Source organism: Salmo trutta, chromosome 14, assembly GCF_901001165.1.
Source record: "Salmo trutta chromosome 14, fSalTru1.1, whole genome shotgun sequence".
Classification (NCBI taxonomy): Eukaryota; Metazoa; Chordata; class Actinopteri; order Salmoniformes; family Salmonidae; genus Salmo; species Salmo trutta.
The window spans coordinates 77,535,484-77,558,739 of record NC_042970.1 but is presented as its reverse complement, the minus strand read 5'-3'; the positions used below and the strand labels follow the sequence as shown (position 1 = coordinate 77,558,739).

At 42.1% G+C, this 23,256-nt stretch overlaps 1 pseudogene; it reads right to left on the bottom strand.

The window, feature by feature from the left end:
* Nucleotides 1-2,341: 2,341 nt before the first annotated feature.
* The window catches only part of LOC115147459 (zinc finger protein 850-like), a 62,773-nt pseudogene continuing 41,858 nt past the window's right edge, over nucleotides 2,342-23,256 (bottom strand).

The following is a 23,256-nucleotide window of genomic DNA, read 5'->3' as shown; positions in this document are numbered from 1 at the left end:
AATGCTATTCCCAAACATACCTAATCAATTAGTTGTTTTTCAACAATATTTTAACCTGCAGGAATATTTTCACATTTCTATCTCATGGTTAGTTCCTAGGATAATGCAACTCATACATTTACATATTTCAATACTTCTAAAATGGGGTACAGGTTTAAAACAATTACAGGTGTACCTTACTATATCATAAATTGTCTTAACTAAACACAGATTCTAGTTTTCATCCAGTTCACACAGATAGCTGACAGCCTCAGAGCCTCCTGACTGGGCCCTGTTTACTCCTCCAAGGTGCCCCCTTCACACAGGAAAACACACTCAGAGCCTACGAGGCTTTTCTAAAAACTACACTGTGTTTCGCTCACCTCATTCTTTTTTTTAAAACTACGTTCGAGATGTGGTATCCACTCAGATCAAAGGTGGGTCCATCTGCACCGTTCCCGAAGTGTGGTCTCCCAAGATAAAGGATCCCTCGTGCACGATTTACCCAGGTCGTCAGGAGCGGTCACCAAGTGAAGATTCACATTCTCATCTCCAAATGTGGTTGTTAATTTCTTTAATATCAAATAAGGAGACAAAGTTATCACACAAGTCAGAGTTATTCTTAAAATAAATCTTTATTCACTTATAAGGGAGCAGGTCAATACAACGTACACATATAAAGTGAATCAATTGAGTGCTCTACGATAATGATGGCTGGTCGACGAATCACCCCCAGATGATTCATTGAGAGCCCAGAGACAAAAGTACAAAGGTCTTTTACAGCCAAGATACACCCCTTTCAACCTACATGACGAACAACAGATGTATAGAACGGGTCACAAGGTTAAGATTTGTATGAAAGATACTTATAATTCTCAGCAGACAGTATCTGCAGTAAAAACAGTACTCTTTGTGTAGAGACCAGGGTCTGGCCCTGAGGTCATCTCTCCCTGGTATCATATAGAACAGAAACATTAACTCATGCTCCGGAATGCGGTCTCTTTAGGTTTTATCACCCAAAAGACATTGCAAATCTCCTGTCAGTGTTTTCTCCCAGAGGCCCATCCTCAGTAGAACACACAGACACAATAGTTCTAAGAACCCTCTATTCTGTTGCATAAAACAACCATTTGATGCAATAAAAGTATTATAACATAATCTTGCAGTTTTGCTCTGTGTCCACTGAAAGTTGACTAGTAACAACAACTGGGACCTAAAAGACACCCTGAGACCCACTAAATCAGAAAAAGAAAAACAGGAAGCAAACCAAAAAAGGTAGCGCAACTAAAGTTGTTGACTCTACACATCTATCAAGACAACTGGAGCACTGGGACAGACACTCTTAAATAGAACCTGGACCAGCTCAGGTGAAACACCTTCCCACTAATGAGATGGACAAGCCAGCACAGGTGTAACACATACTGACTAACAAGGTGACACCAATCAGTGTGCCCTACGTGCTAACGAGCTATGTGCTAAAATCCAAACCTCAAAATATAAATGGAAAAACCAAAGACTGTAACACCTTAAGAGAATGCTTACCACCAACAGAAAGCAACTTTTATTTCACATTATAATCAACTACAATGCTTCACCAATATCAACATGGTGTCTACTGGCTGTCAACAATTAAAAACAAGAAAAAAACACATTTTTCCCCCACTAGCTTCTAGAACTCTCGTCCACTTGGAACGAGCCCAAACAAAACTCATCTCCAAAATGGAAAAACATGCAGTCAAAATAAGATCCATGGCAACTCACTGGCTAAACGCAAAACAAAAAACTATTTGACTGCCCAACCTTGAGACAATCAGAAACGAAGTTGTCCTCACCATGGACACAAGCACCAAAAACGCTGTTGTTTTGACAAGTAGCAATAAATCACTGATATCGATGAGGGTGGAAATCAGGTTGTACGTGTTGTTGAAACCAGCACAACTATAAAAACACATGGAAATGGGAGATATCTTTAACCTCGACTGATTAGAGAACAACTTGCAGAAGACAGTCAGCTACATTTGGAATGATGCATTTACATTTAGGGGTCGCTAAACAAAGGAACACAACACTTATTTGTCATAACTCTTCGATATCATGCTAAAATCATTTGTGCGAGAGGGAGATGAGGTTGCACGTCCTGTTAAAACTAACAGCTCAAAAACCACATGGAATCTGGGAGAAATGTGTACATCCCTGGATAGAGGACAATTTGTAGAAAACAGCAGCTACATTTTGAAGTGTTGCATCTTGATTCCAGTGGGTCACCAACATGGTAAGTGTAACACAGATATTTTTGTGTTACCGTAATTTCCGGACTATTAACACAACTCTTTTTTTGTTAGTCACTGTTTGTTAAATCACATAAATAGTACTCTTCCATATCAGAGCCTGGATTTTCCCCCTGAGGCTAATATCCATATCATGCTGAAATCAATTGATAAGGGGGCAAACATTTAGTCTTCTACATTGTGACATCATTAAAATATTGCTACTACTTTCTCTCCTGTGTGTGTTCTCTGGTGTCGTATCAGACTGCTTGACTGAGTAAAACTCTTCCCACATTGACCACAGCTATAAGGTTTCTCTCCTGTGTGTGTTATCTGGTGTCGATTCAGAATGCTAGATGTAATAAAACTCTTCCCACATTGCTTACAGCTAAAATACTTCTCTCCTGTGTGTGTTCTCTGGTGTACAGTCAGATGCCCAGATTGACCAAAACTCTTCCCACATTGATCACAGCTATAAGGTTTCTCTCCTGTGTGTCTTCTCTGGTGCACTGTCAGATCTCTAGATTGACCAAAACTCTTCCCACATTGACCACAGCCATAAGATTTGTCTCCTGTGTGTGTTCTCTGGTGTAGAATCAGCCTGCTAGATGCAGCAAAACTCTTCCCACATTGATCACAGCTATAAGATTTCTCTCCTGTGTGTATTCTCTGGTGCACTGTCAGATCTCCAGATTGACCAAAACTCTTCCCACATTGACCACAGCCATAAGATTTCTCTTCTGTGTGTGTTCTCTGGTGTAGAGTCAGATTGCTAGATGCAGCAAAACTCTTCCCACATTGCTTACAGCTAAAATACTTCTCTCCTGTGTGTGTTCTCTGGTGTACAGTCAGATGTCCAGATTGACCAAAACTCTTCCCACATTGACCACAGTTATAAGGTTTCTCTCCTGTGTGTGTTCTCTGGTGTAGAGTCAGATTGCTAGATGCAGCAAAACTCTTCCCACATTGACCACAGCCATAAGGTTTCTCTCCTGTGTGTGTTCTCTGGTGTTGAGTCAGATTGCTAGATGCAGCAAAACTCTTCCCACATTGACCACAGCTAAAAGGTTTCTCTCCTGTGTGTGTTCTCTGGTGTAGAGTCAGACTGCTAGATGCAGCAAACGTCTTCCCACATTGACTACAGCTATAAGATTTCTCTCCTGTGTGTGTTCTCTGGTGTAGAGTCAGATTGCTAGATGAGGTAAAACTCTTCCCACATTGACCACAGCTAAAAGGTTTCTCTCCTGTGTGTGTTCTCTGGTGTAGAGTCAGACTGCTAGATGCAGCAAAACTCTTCCCACATTGATCACAGCTATAAGGTTTCTCTCCTGTGTGTATTCTCTGATGTAATGTCATATGGCCAGATCTAACAAAACTCTTCCCACATTGATCACAGCTATAAGGTTTCTCTCCTGTGTTGATTCTCTGATGAATTTTAATGCCTGTTGAGGAGGTGAAGCTCTTCCCTGTGGATCTCTGCAGGTGTTTCTTGAGGTGTTCTGATCTGGAGAGACTCTTCTCTGCCTCGTCAGCATCATGATGTTGTTGAGGCTCCCCAGAGGATCCACGATAGTCACGTCTCTCTCCTGTGTGAACAAAGTCAGACAGATGGTTAAAGGCCTACAACAGCGGAAATCCACTGTAAAGGTGATGCCAACAGCGTAGCCATGATGTTGTACAACAATTGACGTCTGTAATGAATGTTAAAATTATTTGACAAATGTCTTAAAATGAGCAAGAATAGTCATATTTTGTCTTGTTTTCACATTAGTAGTAAATCGGTGATTGTAGGCTAGAAATAAGTTATTAAAGTTGTTGAAATCCTAAGCAGTGTGCCAGATGACTTTTGGTCTCCAATACAGGACCCTTTCTGTGTTTGCTAAAATTGCGGCACGAGGGCGATGCGCACACAATTTGGTTGGAGAAACTCCTCCCTGCTAATGAGGAAACCACTAGTTATGGATGTAGTGTATCTGCCTGGAGCAAAAATGGTGAGCAAAGATTTTAGTTTTTCACAATGTATTCTGAATGTGAATGGGGGGAAACTCAGGGGAGTAACCTCTATTTCCAGGTTGGTTATGAGTTCATTTCACACTACATTGGATTATAATTGTAAGGCTCGTTTGAATGTCCTGCTTAATATAATGTTTGTGTCATCATTGCAAATCAACTGCTTTATACTTTAAAAAACACTTCAACCAGTAAAATGCTAGCTTTTCCATCAGCCTGACAATGAGTGTTTGTACACTATTTGCAAATTGGTCCATAACTTCACCTAACAATAACATAGACCTAGGACTATAAATAATTTAATATTTCAGGTGAAAAATGTAAAAATACCAGATACTTTTGTGAATAATCCCACTAGACTACTCTGTAATGTGTTGTCATTCTCAATGTCCTGAATAAAGGAAAATAGCTCTGTGTGTTGTACAATAGCCTACCCATCAAGGAACGGCAGATTATGTATTTTTGTAAATAATAGCTGGTGCACGATATCTAAGGAAGTCTAAGGAGTATCTCATGATAAGCTGTAGACCACACAATCTACCTCCCGAGTTTATCTGTATTTTTCGTAGCTGTTTACATACGACCACAGACTGAGGCTGGCACTAAGACCGTATTGAATGAGCTGTATTCTGCCATAAACAAACAGGAAAACGCTCACCCAGAGGCGGCGCTCCTAGTAGCCGGGGACTTTGCTTTGCTTCTTGGTCAGGTCGCAGTTGCAAATGAGAACTTGTTCTCAACTAGCCTACCTGGTTAAATAAAGGTGAAATAAAGAAATAAAAAATAATGCAGGGAAACTTAAATCTGTCTTACCAAATTTCTAAGATTTCCAAAGATCTCCCCCACCCTCCATTTGGCAAATCTGACCATAATTCTATCCTCCTGATTCCTGCTTACAAGCTAAAATTAAAGCAGGATGCACCAGTAACTCGGTCTATAAAAAAGTGGTCAGATGAAGCAGATGCTAAGCTACAGGACTGTTTTGCTATCACAGACTGGAACATGTTCCGGGATTCTTCCGATGACATTGAGGAATACACCACATCACTCACTGGCTTTATCAATAAGTGCATCGATGACGTTGTCCCCACAGTGACCGTACGTACATACCCCAAACCATTGATTACAGGCAACAGGCAACATCTGCACTGAGCTAAAGGCTAGAGCTGCCGCTTTCAAGGAGCGGGTCTCTAACCCGGAAGCTTATAAGAAATCCCGCTATGCCCTCCGACGAACCATCAAACAGGCAAAGCATCAATACAGGACTAAGATTCAATCGTACTACACCGGCTCTGACGCTCATTGGATGTGGCAGGGCTTGCAAACTATTACAGACTACAAAGGGAAGCACAGCCGAGAGCTGCCCAGTGACACAAGCCTACCAGACAAGCTAAACTACAGCAAATAACACTAAAACATGCATGAGAGCACCAGCTGTTCCGGAAGACTGTGTAATCCCGCTCTACGCAGTCAATGTGAGTAAGACCTTTAAACAGGTCAACATTCACAAGGCCGCAGGGCCAGATGGATTACCAGGATGTGGACTGTGAGCATGCGCTGACCAACTGGCAAGTGTCTTCACTGACATTTTCAACCTCTCCCTGTCCGAGTCTGTAATACCAACATGTTATAAGCAGACCACCATAGTCCCTGTGCCCAAGAACACTAAGGTAACCTGTCTAAATTACTACCAACCCGTAACACTCACATCTGTAGCCATGAAGTGCTTTGAAAGGCTGGTCATGGCTCACAACACCATTATCCCAGAAACCTTAGACCCACTGCAATTTGCATACCGCCCGAACAGATCCACAGATGATGCAATCTCTATTGCACTCCACACTGTCCTTTCCCACCTGGACAAAAAGGAACACCTATGCGAGAATGCTATTCATTGACTACAGCTCAGCGTTCAACACCATAGTGCCCTCAAAGCTCATCAATAAGCTAAGGATCCTGGGACTAAACACCTCCCTCTGCAACTGGATCCTGACGGGCCGCCCACAGTTGGTAAGGGTAGGTAACAACACAAACGCCACACTGATCCTCAACACAGGGGCCCCTCAGGGATGCGTGCTCAGTCCCCTCCTGTACTCCCTGTTCACTCATGACTGCACGGCCAGGCACGACTCCAACACCATCATTAAGTTTGCCAATGACACAACAGTGGTAGGCCTGATAAACGACGAGAGAGCCTATAGGGAAGAGGTCAGAGACCTGGCCTTGTGGTGCCAGGACAACAACCACTCCCTTAATGTGATCAAGGCTAAGGAGATGATTGTGGACTACAGAAAAAAGATGACAGAGCACGCCCCCATTCTCATCGACGGGGCTGTAGTGGAGCAGGTTGAGAGCTTCAAGTTCCTTGGTATCCACATCCTTGGTGTCCACATTATAGGCTTAGTGAAATGGTGAACTGTTGAAATCATGGAAACATAATGACTATTCTAATTCTAGAGCTGGAATAGAATGTGCAGCACCTTGAATACGTTGTTTTTTTCATGACTACCAACTAATAAACCAGGGAGGAATTATTGACAGGTTAGGAGGGTGGTGGAGACATCCAAGAGAGGGAAATCAGGAAGGGAAATGGTGGCAAGTAGTGCAGACGAAAGGGAGAAAAAGTTGGTGAAGCAACAGATGTGCTGGAATGAGAACAATATAGATGCTACTTCAAGAAACTCACATCTTTCACAGCAAAGAGCGTGGGAGTCCGGGGGATGACTGGAGGAGCAATGGAGGAAACATTGTGGGATTCTCTTGGCGCGAGTACAGTTGTTGAGACTGACTGGACGATGGTGAAGAACATTGACTCTGTACAGTTGTTGAGAATGAGTGGACGATGGTAAAGGACAGTGGAGTGAAAAGGGCTAAAGTTGGTAATGAACAGCAGTTTATGGTTGGAGTGGGAATCATCAGCAAGGATGTTTTTTTGGGTGACCCGTTAGCAGTCTCAAAGATGGTGAAGGATGAATTGGGTAAAGTGGAATTGGTTTGAGTGACCAGGAGCGGTATGATGCTGATTTCGTTTGTCAACAGCGCAAAAGGAGAAAGCTCTGTGACTCAACAAGATGTGGACGTACGATGTGGAAGGCTATGACTTTCAGAGTAGGGCACCGGTTAAAAGTTTCATCTCTGGTGTTGCGTTGGACATAGAGGCTGGGTGGTTTAGGGATAACATTCCAGGTAGACGCACGTCCATTAAATTGAATGATAGACGGAGGGTTTACTGTCGTTTGGTGAACTGGTTCTCCCATCTTATGTATAACCTGGGTATGTGAGATATGCGGTGAGACCCTATGTACAGAAGCCGCTGCGGTGTTACAATTGTACAAGTTTGGACACGTGGCAAGTGTTTGTCTAAAAAAGAAATATGTCGTAGTTGAAGAGTCAGATGAAGCATGTTGTTGTAATTGTGATGGGAATCACGTTCCCAAGTTCCTGGAGTGCCCTGTACGGATAAAGGATGTCACAGTAGCTAGGATCAGGCCCATCCAGCAGGTGTCCTATGTGGAGGCAGTGAAAATAGCTGAAGGAGTGAGTAGAGAGAAGGTAGTGGATGTCTCACAGTCTGCATTGAAGCCATGCAGGAGAAGGATCCCAACACACTAATAGTGAAGGTGGACTTTGTTGTGTTTATAGAGCAAGAGATAAATTGCACTAGTCAAACTAATAAAACATCAAAAGAAGCTTGACATTGTGAAGGCGGCAAATAGATTTCTAGATCTCCAGAATACTGAATGAAGAGGTTCCCCCCTCCCAGATTCCTGAACATTTTTTGTTTTTTGGGGTACATCACATTTAACAAACCAAACATTGACATACCCTTATAGAAGGTAAAGTAAAAACCCAAACCGGTCCGTGCATCAATACTGGTATATAGTCAAATACGGTATACCGCCCATCCCCAAGGCTAGGTTGAGAGTGGGCAGACATCGTACACATCACACTCAGGCAGACAAGATGTTTGATCCGACCAAAGACCCAATCCATCTCCATGTCCCGCAACTCAGACTTAGCCGAGGTACGGGCACCCAGGAGAGGAAGTCACTATCAGAAACACTAAGCCTACTAAATAATGCTACACAATTGTCAAGAGAACTTGAGGGTGGACTAGCAGGGAAACAGTGCCAGACGTCCCCTAGTCTCGTAAATGAACTGATGTACATGAACACAAAGTCCAGGGGGTGAGCACGCTCTACCACTAACATGCTGACCACAGTGCTTGCGTCACGTGCGCGAGCATTGCAAAACAAATAAATGTACACATACATGTTAATCAATCATTGCACCCACACTGCTTGCGCGTGTCAACGAGCTTCTGCGTAGCCAGGCGCTAAAATACAACTTGCGTCTATTTGTGACTCTCGACGCACTGCAAGTCCCACCTCTCCCATCTCCTCATTGGTTTTTAGGAGCATATACCCATGTGGGTGATTGAAAGAAGAACTGAGATCCAGACTACAGTCCAGTTGTTGGTGGTAATGCACCTTAAAGTTGGTTGCCAACCGCCATATAAAGTCCAAAGAAGAAAAAGAAGCCTGAAGGAAGGAGGAGAGATGATGAGAAACTAATTTGGTTCGACCACAAGGCACTACTGCCATCTAGGACCGTTTGGGGTGTTGCTACTGGTTACCGATTTTGATGTGATCTGCAAGTATTATGTGAAAGTATATGAAATTATTTTGAAGTGATAGTATTTGAAACTATTTGGATGTGATATGAAAGTATTGTGTGAAGTTATTTTGATATGATATGAAAGGATCATATCAGGATCCGCCCCTTTTTTTTCAATTTTCGCCTAAAATTATATTCCCAAATCTAACTGCCTGTAGCTCAGGCCCTGAAGCAAGGGCATGCATATTCTTGGTACCATTTGAAAGGAAACAGTTTGAAGTTTGTGGAAATGTGAAAGGAATGTAGGAGTATTTAACACATTAGATCTGGTAAAAGATAACACAAAGAAAAAAAAAACGTTCTTTTGTATTTTTTTGTACCATCATCTTTGAAATGCAAGAGAAAGGCCATAATGGATTATTACAGCCCAGGTGCAATTTAGAGTTTGTCCACTAGAGGGCAGCAGTGTATGTGCAAAGTTTATTCTGATCCAATGAGCCATTGCATTTCTGTTCAAAATTGTCTATCAAAACTGCACAAATGTGTCTAATTTGTTTATTAGGGATGGGGCTGGAGAAATGTAACCATCCATGATATCAACATTATAGTTTTAACCATGTTTTGAGGATATATGGTCTTTGTTATATTTACTGACAAACATAGGAGTAAAAAAAGCTTATATTTTGGGTTCTGATGGGGTACGACATGACAGTTAAACTAAGCTCATGAGGCATTTATAACTGATTTCTTAAAGAAACAGTGGGTACATATCATCAATGTATAAGTCCCAAAATGGATGTAACAACTGCTGATTGCCCCTTTAAGACTACATCTTGGGCTAAGCTAATAGGAGACATTGAGTACTACAGTATTTCAGACATTATCATTGGATGCATTTGATCAATTGTTAACGTTTTGTTGATGGTCCACTCTTGATGTTCTACACATTACAGTGTAGCTTCAGCCATTCCTACAGAACAACATTAAAGTGTAGAACCCCTTTACTGCATATTGGTTCAACAACTGCAGAGACGGTACTTACTGGTGTTAAACAGATCTCCAACCTCCTCTTCTTCCTCCTCCTCTTTTGACGTGACAGTCATCACCCCTCCTCTTTCACTACAAAAACTGCATCCTCCTCTTTCACTGCCTCTTCTTTTACTGTAACATCCTCCTCCTCTTTCACTCTGAACGCATCTTCCTCTTCTTCACTGAAACGTCTTTATCTTCTTCTTTCACGGTAACAGCCTCACCCTCTACTTGTTTTTGTATTGTAACATCCTCATCTTCCTCCTCCTCTTTCATGAAAGCATCTTTCTCCGTCCAGCAGACCTCTTCTTTATCAGGAGAGTAGCTTACTGAAATCATGGTCGGGGATGTTCACTAGCTAGCATTAGCGACTAGCTTAGTCCTAAGCTAACTTAGCAAACCAGCTAGCTGACAAACAACGTAAATATATAATTAAATGGTCCAACAAGTACATACGACAGAAGTGTGTTTAAAACACATCGACTAATATACACCAAAACAGTGTAAAGAGCGTGAATGTTGTAGCTATGTTTGCTAGAGAGCCACCGAGGTGTCTGACTAGCTGTTGTTGTTGAAGGAGCGTCCCGTCCACTAGGTTATAAGTCACACTGGCAGCATCTCCTGAACCTAAAAGACGCACATCGCCATCTGCTGACTGGAGTGGGGAACGCAGTTGAGGAACCAAAAGTTTATTTTTCATTTATTTCATAAAAGTTGAATATTATATTAAGTCGTTCAAAGGGAAGCATGTGATAAATGATTCGTGTTTAATGAGTGAGAATTTATAACAAACTTTACACCCACTACACATTTGCATTGAACCATACTTCTGACATTTATCAATTTGACCCCAGAGGCATATCTTTTATCATAGCCAAAATGTGGTTAATTCAATTCTTCCAATTTTTCATGACTTTGTCAATCAACTTGTTCTTAATAAATCTAAATCATGGTTTAGTGTTTCTGTATCAAAATGGACTTTTAACAAATTCAAATCCTTTGAAGTCATTTTGATCCCAGCCAAAAGCACCTTTGATAAATAGGACGTTTATTTCAAATCAAAATCAAATCACATTTTATTGGTCACATACACGTGTTTAGCAGATGTTATTGCGGGTGTAACGAAATGCTTGTGGTTCGATCTCCGACAGTGCAGTAATATCTAACAAGTAATATCTAACAATTTCACAACATATACCCAATACACACAAATCTAAGTATTTGAATCTAGGTTTCTCTGTAGACATGATCCATCCCACCAGAGGGTGGAGGGGCATCTGTATCAGTGGATTTGACCAGATAGACACCTGCAGACAAACAGTATAGTGCCTCCCATGTATTCTCCTAAGATTGGACTTTTCTATACCACGTATCACATTACTGTGTACAAAACTGCCAAGGATAGAAAACTCTGCCAGCGGTATACAGTGCATTCGTAATGTATTCAGACCCCTGCACCTTTTCCACATTTTGTTACGTTACAGCCTTATTCTAAAATTGAAGATTTTTTCCCCCTCATCAAATCTACACACAATACCCCATAATGACATCACAATACCCCATAATGACAAACCAAAAACAGGTTTTTAGATATTTTGGCACATTTATTAACTTAAGTATTCAGACCCTTTACTATGAGACTCCAAATTGAGCTCGGATGCATCCTGATTCCATTGATCATCCTTGAGATGTTTCTACAACTTGATTGGACATGATTTGGAAAGGCACACATCTGTCCATATAAGGACCCACAGGTAACAGTGGATGTCAGAGCAAAAACCAAGCAATGAGGTCAAAGGAATTATCTGTTGAGCGCTGAGACAGGATTGTGTTGAGGCACAGATCTGGGGAAAGGTACCAAAACATTTCTGCAGCATTGAAGGTCCCCAAGAACACAGTGGCCTCCATCATTCTTAAATGGAAGGAGTTTGGAACCTCCAAGACTCTTCTAAGAGGTGGCCGCCCAGCAGAACTGAGCAATCGGTGGAGAAGGGCCTTTGTCAGGGAAGAAACCAAGAACCCGATGGTCACTCTGACAGAGCTACAGAGTTCCTCTGTGGAGATGGGAGAAACTTCCAGAAGGACAACCATCTCTGCAGCACTCCACCAATCAGGTCTTTATGGTAGAGTGGCCAGACAGAAGCCACTCCTCAGTAAAAGGCACATGACAGCCAGCTTGGAGGTTGCCAAAAGGCATTCAGGCCAAAGAGTTCATTCTTGTTTTCATCAGACCAGAGAATCTTGTTTCTCATGGTCGGAGAGTCCTTTAGGTGCCTTTTTGGAAAACTCCAAGCAGGCTGCCATGTGCCTTTTACTGAGGAGTGGCTTCCATCTATGGTAGAGTGGCCAAAGGACTGATTAGTGGAGTGCTGCAGAGATGGTTGTCCTTCTGGAAGGTTCTCCCATCCCCACAGAGGAACTCTAGAGCTCTGTCAGAGTGACCATCGGGTTCATGGTCCCTTCCCTGACAAAGGCCCTTCTCCACCGATTGCTCAGTTCTGCTGGGCGGCCAGCTCTTGGAAGAGTCTTCCAAACTTCTTCCATTAACGAATGATGGTGGCCACTGTGTTCTTGGGGACCAATGCTGCAGACATTTTTTGGTACCATTCCCCAGATCTGTGCCTCGACACAATCCTGTCTCGGAACTCTAAGGACAATTTCTTCGACCTCATTGCTTTGTGTTTGCTCTGACGTACATTGTCAACTGTGGGACCTTATATAGACAGGTGTCATCATACACAATATGATTTCATGTGGCATAAACAAAAACATTCTCAGTCTAAAATATAAGTCAGAATACAGCCTTTCTATTCTCTCATTTGATTTCAGGTTCTCTGAATGTCCTTCCACACAGAGAGAGAGCAGTGGTAGGACTTTTATCTTGTGTGTCCTCTTATGCTCCTTCAGGCTCCCTAACCAGGTAAAACCCTTTCCAGACTGGGAGCATTGGAAAGGCTTTTCTCCACTGTATCCTCTCATGAGCTTTTAGGTCCGCCATTCATGAAAATCTATATTTACACTGGGAGCAGAAAATGCTTTTCTCCTGTGTGTATTCTCTCATGCCTTTTCAGGTTAGTTAACCTGTTTGGGGTAGGGGGCAGTATTGAGAATTTTGGAAAAAATATGTTCCCATTTTTAACTGCCTCCTACACCAACTCAGAAGCTAGAATATGCATATTATTGTTCAGGTTTGGATAGAAAACACTCTGAATTTTCTAAAACTGTTTGAATGGTGTCTGTGAGTATAACAGAACTCCTATGGCAGGCAAAAACCTGACAAGGTTTCAAGCAGGAAGTACCCTGTCTGACAAGGAGTCGTGCGTCTTGCATCTTTTTATTGAAAAGTAAGGATCTTAGCTGTAACGTGACAATTCCCAGGGCTCCAATAGGCTCTCAGAGCCCGCGAAATAACTGAAGGTTTACGAGGGAGCCTCAGGTTGAAACAGATTATCGCCTTTTGTAAGTGGATGCTCAGAGGACCTTTGAATGATGCGCGTGCATGAGTCGCTCCCGAGGAGAAATTTTATTCGGCTGTTTAGGCTCAATGCATACTCCCGGTCGGAATATTATCACTTCTCTACGACATAAATGGCATAAAAATTGGTTTTAAACAGCGGTTGACATGCTTCGAAGTACGGTAATGGAATATTTAGACATTTTTGACACGCCAATGCGCCATGCGCGAGACCGTGAAGAAGCATTCTAGAACTCACGAACAAAACGTCGCTGTTTGGATATAACGATGGATTATTTGGGACCAAACCAACATTTGTTATTGAAGTAGAAGTCCTGGCAGTGTATTCTGATGAAGAACAAGCAAGGTAAGAACATTTTTCTTATAGGAAATGTGATTTTGGTGGATGCTGACCTGGGTGGGTATCTAAATAGCTAGCCCTGTAATGCCGGGCTATGTACTTAGATTATTGCAAAATGTGCTTCATCCGAAAAGCTATTTTAAAATCGGACATATCGAGTGCATAGAGGAGTAATGTATCTATAATTCTTAAAATAATTGTTATGCTTTTTGTGAACGTTTATCGTGAGTAATTTAGCAAACTGTTAGTAAATTCAACGGAAGTTTGCCGGGGGTTATGCGTTTTCTGAACGTCACATGCTAATGCAAAAAGCTGTTTTTTGATATAAATATGAACTTGATTGAACAGACATGCATGTATTGTATAACACAATGTCCTAGGTGTGTCATCTGATGAAGATCATCAAAGGTTAGTGCTGCATTTAGCTGTGGTTTGGGTTTGTGTGACATTATATGCTAGCTTGAAAAATGGCTGTCTGATTTTTTCTGGCTGGGCACTCTGCTGACATAATCTAATGTTTTGCTTTCGTTGTAAAGCCTTTTTGAAATCGGACAGTGGGGTTAGATTAACGAGATTCTTGTCTTTAAATAGCTGTAAAATAGTCATATGTTTGAGAAATTGAAGTAATAGTATTTCTAACGATTCAAAAATCGCGCCACTGGAATTTCAGTAGCTGTTACGTAGGTGGGACGAAATCGTCCCACATACCCCAGAGAGGTTAACATGGTAAAACTCTTTTCACACTGGGAACATTGGAAAGGCTTTTCTCCTGTGTGTATCCTCTTATGAGCTTTTAGGTCCCCATCCTGATTAAAAGTCATTCCACATTGGGAACAGTGATAAGGCTTTTCTCCTGTGTGTATTCTCTCATTCCTCTTCAGGTTAGCTAACACAGCAAAACTCTTTCCACACTGGGAGCATTGGAAAGTCTTTTCTCCAGTGTGTGTCCTCTCATGCAGTTTCAGGTTCCCTAACCAGCGAAAACTCTTTTCGCAGTGGTGATGTCTCACTGGTTTGGGCGTCTCTGGGTCTGGTTCCCCTGAAGGAGTCTTCCCGCTGTCAGAGTGAGAGAGTATCTCGTTAAACAGAGACCTAAATGAAACCTCCACATGATAAAACTGTCTTCCTATGAGGTTTAATCTAGACTAGATCCCTCAATAAAAGAGCAGGACTGGTCATCACAGAGTGGCTGTAGTGCTTTGTAGGCTGGGTAAATCCATTTGAATTCAATACATTTTTGACAGCATCCCTTTTGATTTAAAAAAAGCTTTCCTTACATGTTTGCCTATGGAAGAAGTGATAAGAAAGTGACTTTTTGTAACTGAATGTAAAAACATTCATGAGATATACAGTACCAGTCAAAAGTTGGGACACACCTACTCATTCCAGGGGTTCTTTATTTTTACTATTTTCTACATTGTAGAATAATAGTGAAGACATGAAAACACATATGGAATCATGTAACCAAAAAAGTGGTAAACAAATCAAAATATATTTTAGATTCTTCAAAGTAGCCACCCTTTCCCTTGATGACAGCTTTGCACACTCTTGGAATTCTCTCAACCAGCTTCACCTGGAATGCTTTTCCAACAGTGTTGAAGGAGTTCCCACATATGCTGAGCACTTGTTGGCTGCTTTTCCTTCACTTGGCGGTCCAACTCATCCCAAACCATCTCAATTGGGTTGAGGTCGGGTGATTGTGGAGGCCAGGTCATCTGATGCAGCAATCTATCACTCTTCTTTTTGGTCAAATAGCCCTTACACAGCCTGGAGGTGTGTTGGCTCATTGTCCTGCTGAAAAACAAATGATAGTCCCACAAAGCGCAAACCAGATGGGATGGCGTATTGCTTCAGAATGCTGTGGTAGCCAGACAGGTGTGTGCCTTTCCAAATCATGTCCAATCAATTGAATTTACCACAGGTGGACTCCAAGTGGTAGAAACATCTCGACGATGATCAATGGAAACAGTATGCACACCTAAGCTCAATTTTGAGTCTCATAACAAATGGCCTGAATACTTATGTAAATAAGGTATTTCTGGTTTTTATTTTTAATAAACGTGATTTTTTTTCTAAAAACCTATTTTCTCTTTGTCATTATGGGGTATTGTGATGTCATTATGGGGTATTGTGTGTAGATTGATGAGGATTAGTATTTATTTAATCCATTGTAGAATAAGGCTGTAACGTAACAAAATGTGGAAAGACTTAAGTTACAAAAAAAGGGGTTAAATAATTTTTTTAAATATCTCTCAGATATAGGACAGACACTTCAGAACAAACATACTTTAGATGTTTTGGGGGGGAAACAATGTTACTATGGTTACTGTTGTTCCATGTTATGAATGTTATCCCATGTGTTGCTATGGTTACTGTTGTTCCATGTTGTGAATGTTATCCAACGTGTTACTATGGTTACTGTTGTTCCATGTTGTGAATGTTATCCAATGTGTTACTATGGGTTACAGTAGTATGGACAAATAACTTTTTGACATAAATTAACTTTTGAATATTTTTTGTTGATACTTCAAGGCATCTTACAACTCAAAATCAGAAAGCCAAATTATCCTTGGTTTAACCTTAAAACAGTACTATACTGGGGAAGCCCTTCATGTTGGAGGGTGTTTCTACAGTACTATACTGGGGAAGCCCTTCACATTGGAGGGTGTTTCTACAGTACTATACTGGGGAAGCCCTTCATGTTGGAGGGTGTTTCTACAGTACTATACTGGGGAAGCCCTTCATGTTGGAGGGTGTTTCTACAGTACTATACTGGGGAAGCCCTTCATGTTGGAGGGTGTTTCTACAGTACTATACTGGGGAAGCCCTTCACGTTGGAGGGTGTTTCTACAGTACTATACTTTGGAGGGTGTTTCTATAGTACTATACTGGGGAAGCCCTTCACGTTGCAGGGTGTTTCTACAGTACTATACTGGGGAAGCCCTTCACGTTGGAGGGTGTTTCTACAGTACTATACTTTGGAGGGTGTTTCTATAGTACTATACTGGGGAAGCCCTTCACGTTGCAGGGTGTTTCTACAGTACTATACTGGGGAAGCCCTTCATATTGGAGGGTGTTTTGCCTTTGACACTTCAGTAACTGGTTCCAGTGTGTTAGTACAAGGCGTGGAGATGGTTGCATGGAAGTTCCTTTATATAATGTGGAACTGGAATCTGATCTTATGTCTCATTCCGTTGTCGTTGGAGTGAGGCCTAGCCTACTGGTGAAGGGGGTCTCATTCATATTGGGAAATTATTTGGCTGGAGGGAAGGTTGTGCCAAATCCTGTGGTTTGTAATGTCATGACGTTGGCCTGTGGGTAAGGTTTATGACCCCCCCATAAATACCTTTCTCCCTTCCCCTCTCTTTCTGACCCTACTGAAGGACTGTTGAATAGCCTTTGTTAAATATAGAGAGTCTGGGAACATCAAACAAATGGGGAAAGGAATCATATTTTGGTAATAAAACCAGTTGGAAATATGCTTTGGAACGTAATGAGAATGGATGTCAGTTCGGTTGTCATCTGAGACATTATGACTGATGACAGGACGACACAAACTGTACCTGGGAAAGTATACACCCTCTAGTTATCAGAGTCACATGGAATTGTTATGCAATTGAAATGTTTGATATTGAAATTGTTTGTTAGGAGATTAAATGTAATTTTAGCTTCCAAATGAGAGAATTGGGTTTTCATAAGGAAAGTGCCCTGCTTGATCAGTGGCCCGCCCCTGTGAAGAGACAGGGGTTATAAACGATGAAACACATCCTTCCCCCTCTCCACTATATAAGCCTTTGACGAAAAGATAACCACATGTTCCAGTACGTGAGGTCTGCAGCCTCTACGTTAGAAGGACACACATGTCAAGTACAGAACTAAGCCAACCTCGGCGTGAGCTTTGTTGGCGAATGGTATGAACTTTGAGCTTATTCACTACAGAAGTGATACTTCCTAGCTGTTGAGTTAGCAGCGGCCGCTGTAGGCGTGGGCTAGGAAAGGACGGACGGCTGATCCAGTCTACCACAGACGAAGATACCACCACGTATCCAATTTACCACCAGAGACATTCTTCCGAGGACAGGAAGATCTGTTGGCTAACCCGGCCAGCATCTACGACCAATATACCGAAGCGCAGCTCAGAGTAAATATTTATTGCATTTTCCTCTTCCAAATGGGCGGTAATATAGTAATGCATAATATAATGTATTTACGATAGCATAGCTGCTGTTTCTTTGTTCCTAAGTCTTCCCGCTCTTTCATTCAAGCCCAACCCCCTTTCCTTTGTGTAACCAGCTTTCATACAGGTTCCGTTCACCAGGGACGTTTTCTGTATGACATCATTTGTATTCTGTGAATTTGTAATTCTGTGTGATTAGTTTAGGTATTTAGTAAATAAATAATGACACCCAATTTTATATTGCTGATTCAACTTGTTAGCCAGGGTTCGTGAAGATAGCCAAGAATGTACAACTTTCATTATGAGACTGAAAATAAGATAAGGGTTAATATTGACTGCTATCGATGTAAAATATAAATAGGTCTTTATGAGTTTATTCGGAAGATAACGGCTCCATAAACACTCTTCCGTGGTGTCCCGACTTTCTAGTTAATTACATTTACATGATTAGCTTAATCAGGTAATATTAATTACAGAGAAAGAATTTTATAGGTTAGCATGTCATATCACTTAATCCGGCATAGCCAAAGACACGACAGTAAGGAACTCAGAATTGAGGAACCTGATGGGTTATCAGAAAAGTACCCTACAGTGTTCCCAGCATGTCCCATCACACGTGCTCAGTCTAAGAAAGTCACCGGGAGCAAGTCCAGTGTTGAGGATGTCAGCGATCCCACCATGATCAATCTGTCAGACATTTATGGGTGATCCTGATTTCGGTAAACCTCCTGAGTTGACCTCTCCTTTGAAAACCACAAAGGTGAGAGTTTGTAGAACCTCTGAATGAAGAGGGGATCCCTACAGTTGACACTTGGATGTCTAGGAAGCGGCAGATTGCTGAACAGAGTAAAGATGTTTCTAGGAAGCAGCATATTGCTGACCAGAGTAAAGATGTTTCTAGGAAGCAGCTGATTGCTGAACAGAGTAAATATGTTTCTAGGGAGAGGTTGATTGATGAACAGAGTAAAGATGTTTCTAGGAAGCAGCTGATTGCTGAAAAGAGTAAAGATGTTTCCCTCTACCCTCTTTTTGCTGAGATATATCCAGAAGAGGAGTTTAATGAAGTTTCCGTTGGTAATTTTGACAGAGATGGTGTTCTAATAAGGAAATGGCGCTCTAACGAGGAAATTGCATTCTAACGAGAAAATTGTGTTCTAACGAGGAAATGGCATTCTAATGAGGACTTGGTGATCTATTGAGGACATGGTGATCTAACGAGGAAATGGCGCTCTAACGAGGAAATGGCGCTCTAACGAGGAAATGGCGCTCTAACGAGGAAATGGCGCTCTAACGAGGAAATGGCGCTCTAACGAGGAAATGGCGCTCTAACGAAGAAATGGAGCTCTAACGAGGAAATGGCGTTCAAACGAGGAAATGGCGTTCAAACGAGGAAATGGCGTTCAAATGAGGAAATGGCGTTCTAATGAGGAAATGGCGTTCTCCCGCCACTTCTGGACAAGACGATTGGCCCAGTTTATCTCAAATTGTTGTTCCAGTGACACTTCGACAAGAGATACTGAGGTTGGCTCATGATGGTAGTATGGCAGGCCATCTTGGGGTCAACAAGACGTCTGAAACAGGATGTTGTGGCTCACTGTAAATCCTGTGGCGTTTGCCAGCGGACAGGTAAACCGAACCAAGCTGTACCGGTTGCACCTTTGCAGCCTATTCCTGCTTTTGACAAACCTTTCAGCAGGGTTGTGGTGGACTGTGTTGGTCCTTTGCCCAAAGCCAAGAGTGATATTTCAGTTAACTAGTGATAGACTATTTATAAACAAATCATCCAGCGATCATACACTGTTTACCAGGGGGCAGGGCTACCGACGTTAAGGCTAATCTGAAGATGGTGCTGGCTAAAGCTAAAACTGGCGAGTATAGAGATATTGCTATCCACGTTGGCACCAACGATGTTAGGATGAAACAGTCAGAATCTGTTGAATCTGACAATTAATCTTGATGGTTGTACAGTTGTCTGAAATAAAACTGTGAAGGACCTCGGCGTTACTCTGGACCCTGATCTCTCTTTTGAAGAACATATCAAGACTTTTTCAAGGACAGCTTTTTTCCATCTACGTAACATTGCAAAAATCATTAACTTTCTGTCCAAAAATAATGCAGAAAAATTAATCCATGCCTTTGTTACTTCTAGGTTGGACTACTGCAATGCTCTACTTTCCGGCTACCTGGATAAAGCACTAAATAAACTTCAGTTAGTGCTAAATACAGCTGCTAGAATCCTGACTAGAACCAAAAAATGTGATCATATTACTCCAGTGCTAGCCTCCCTACAATGGCTTCCTGTTAAGGCAAGGGCTGATCTCAAGGTTTTACTGCTAACCTACAAAGCATTACATGGGCTTGCTCCTACCTATCTTTCCGATTTGGTCCTGCCGTACATACCTACACGTACGCTATGGTCACAAGACACAGGCCTCCTAATTGTCCCTAGAATTTCTAAGCAAACAGCTGGAGGCAGGGATTTCTCCTATAGAGCTCCATTTTTATGGAATGGTCTGCCTACCCATGTGAGAGACGCAGACTCGGTCTCAACCTTTAAGTCTTTACTGTGAAGGTGAATGAAAAGGCTCTGGAGCAACGAACCGCCCTTGCTGTCTCTGCCTGGCCGGTTCCCCTCTCTCCACTGGGATTCTCTGCCTCTAACCCTATTACAGGGGCTGAGTCACTGGCTTACTGGTGTTTTTCCATGCCATCCCTAGGAGGGGTGCGTCACTTGAGTGGGTTGAGTCACTGATGTGGTCTTCCTGTCTGGGTTGGCGCACCCCCTTGGGTTATGCCGTGGCGGAGATCTTTGTGGTCTATACTCGGCCTTGTCTCAGGATGGTAAGTTGGTGGTTGAAGGAATCCCTCTAGTGATGTGGGGGCTGTGCTTTGGCAAAGTGGGTGGGGTTATATCGTGCCTGTTTGGCCCTGTCCGGGGGTATCATTGGATGGGGCCACAGTGTCTCCTGACCCCTCCTGTCTCAGCCTCCAGTATTTATGCTGCAGTAGTTTGTGTCAGGGGGCTAGGGTCAGTCTGTTATATCTGGAGTATTTCTCCTGTCTTATCCGGTGTCCTGTGTAAATTTTAGTATGCTCTCTCTAATTCTCGCTTTCTTTCTCTCTCTCTCTCTCTCTCTCTCGGAGGACCTGAACCCTAGGACAATGCCTCAGGACTACCTGGCATGATGACTCCTTGCTGTCCCCAGTCCACCTGCTCCAGTTTCAACTGTTCTGCCTGCGGCTATGGAACCCTGACCTGTTCACCGGATGTGCTACCTGTCCCAGACCTGCTGTTTTCAACTCTCTAGAGACAGCAGGAGCAGTAGAGATACTCTCAATGATCAGCTATGAAAAGCCAACTGACATTTACTCTTGAGGTGCTGGCTTGTTGCACCCTCGACAACAACTGTGATTATTATTATTTGACCATGCTGGTCATTTATGAACATTTGAACATCTTGGCCATGTTCTGTTATAATCTCCACCCGGCACAGCCAGAAGAGGACTGGCCACCCCTCATAGCCTGGTTCCTCTCTAGGTTTCTTCCTATGTTTTGGCCTTTCTAGGGAGTTTTTCCTAGCCACCGTGCTTCTACACCTGTATTACTTGCTGTTTGGGGTTTTAGGCTGTGTTTCTATACAGCACTTTGAGATATCAGCTGATGTAAGAAGGGCTATATAAATAAATTTGATTTGATAATGCAGACATTATATAGTAGTTCATATGTATTACTGGTAGAGTGTACTCTTCTGGTTGAGAGATTTTTGGCTTTCTTGCCGGGAAAGGTCACAATGGATGTTTAAAAAAACACTTTCCTACAATTCCGCGCAGCAGGCCAAGTAGTTCTATGCTCAGGTGGGCGCTCCCTCAACATGATCAGGACAGAGAAACCAGACATGCTCATTGCTCACATGGAGCACTCCAAACAAAAAGACAAGAAAAAAAATGTACAAAAAATTGTAAATGATGGTTATGAAATAAACCAAAACTTGTTTCTCACAAGTGTAGCAGGTTTTAAACAGACAACGTTTCCACTCCGAGAATGACAACAGTAAATTATTGTAATTAATACATGCATTAACAGAAATGAATGGAACCAAATGACAGGAAGTAACGGTACATTTACTACTGGTGACATTTGTAATGGGGAATTGTTATAATAAACTCAATCTAAGGGCAGTCAATTCACACAATGAAACAACGAAGGAGCAAGAATTGGTAGAAGCCAGCGAAGGACATTCTGAAGAGAGACTCACCTACATCTTCACCACACAACCCTCCCCTTCTTCTTGTCTCAACATTTTAAATTATACTCAAGATACATTATCTTCACACCTATTTGAGATGCTTTTCACTGACAGCCACAACTCAATAATCAGCGAGGCCTATTGCCACACGCGCTGCCCAAATAGGCATAAGCCTCCAAGCTTGTGATTTGAAACCATACATAGATATTTTTTTTTAAAGAAAGTAATGATCCCCGATTCCTCTGTGGCAACGTCATGCTTTCTGGTGAAGTATTTTATTTATTTATGTATAGACAGGAGTAATTATATAATTTAGGCAAATGTATTTCAAATTATTTACCTGTTGGACCCACCACTTTGCCATTTCTCTCCTGTTCTATCAGACCCACCACTATGTCGATTCTCTCCTGTTCTATTGGACCCACCACTATGTCATTTCTCTCCTGTTCTATCAGACCCACCACTATGCCATTTCTCTCCTGTTCTATCAGACCCACCACTATGCCATTTCTCTCCTGTTCTATTAGACCCATCACTATGCCATTTCTCTCCTGTTCTATTGGACCCACCACTATGTAATTTCTCTCCTGTTCTATTAGACCCACCACTATGTCATTTCTCTCCTGTTCTATTAGACCCACCACTATGTCAATTCTCTCCTGTTCTATTAGACCCATCACTATGCCATTTCTCTCCTGTTCTATTAGACCCACCACTATGCCATTTCTCTCCTGTTCTATTGGTTTTCATATCAACTTTATTTCGTTGTCCACAAGCCAAAAGGTACAATCCTAGTTGTTGCAGCTTTAGACTCCCCCTCTTTCTAAGTTTGTAACAGAGATTTTCATCTCTGTCAGATATGAACCTCTCTCAGGTGGACTGTATAGAACGGTGTGTTCTAATGAAACACTATAGGAGTTGTCTCGAGATGGCGATGCATATTCATGCCATGAGTACTAGCTTTGCATTTCTATCCATTGAATACAGGCGGTTGACTCAACAACCCTCATAGAATATATAAAAAAATAGATTACAATAATAAGAAGTATCCACCAATCCAAAGAAAGGGTAGGCGGGAGCTAGAGAACCAGCAGTGCCGCTTTGTGGACAACGAC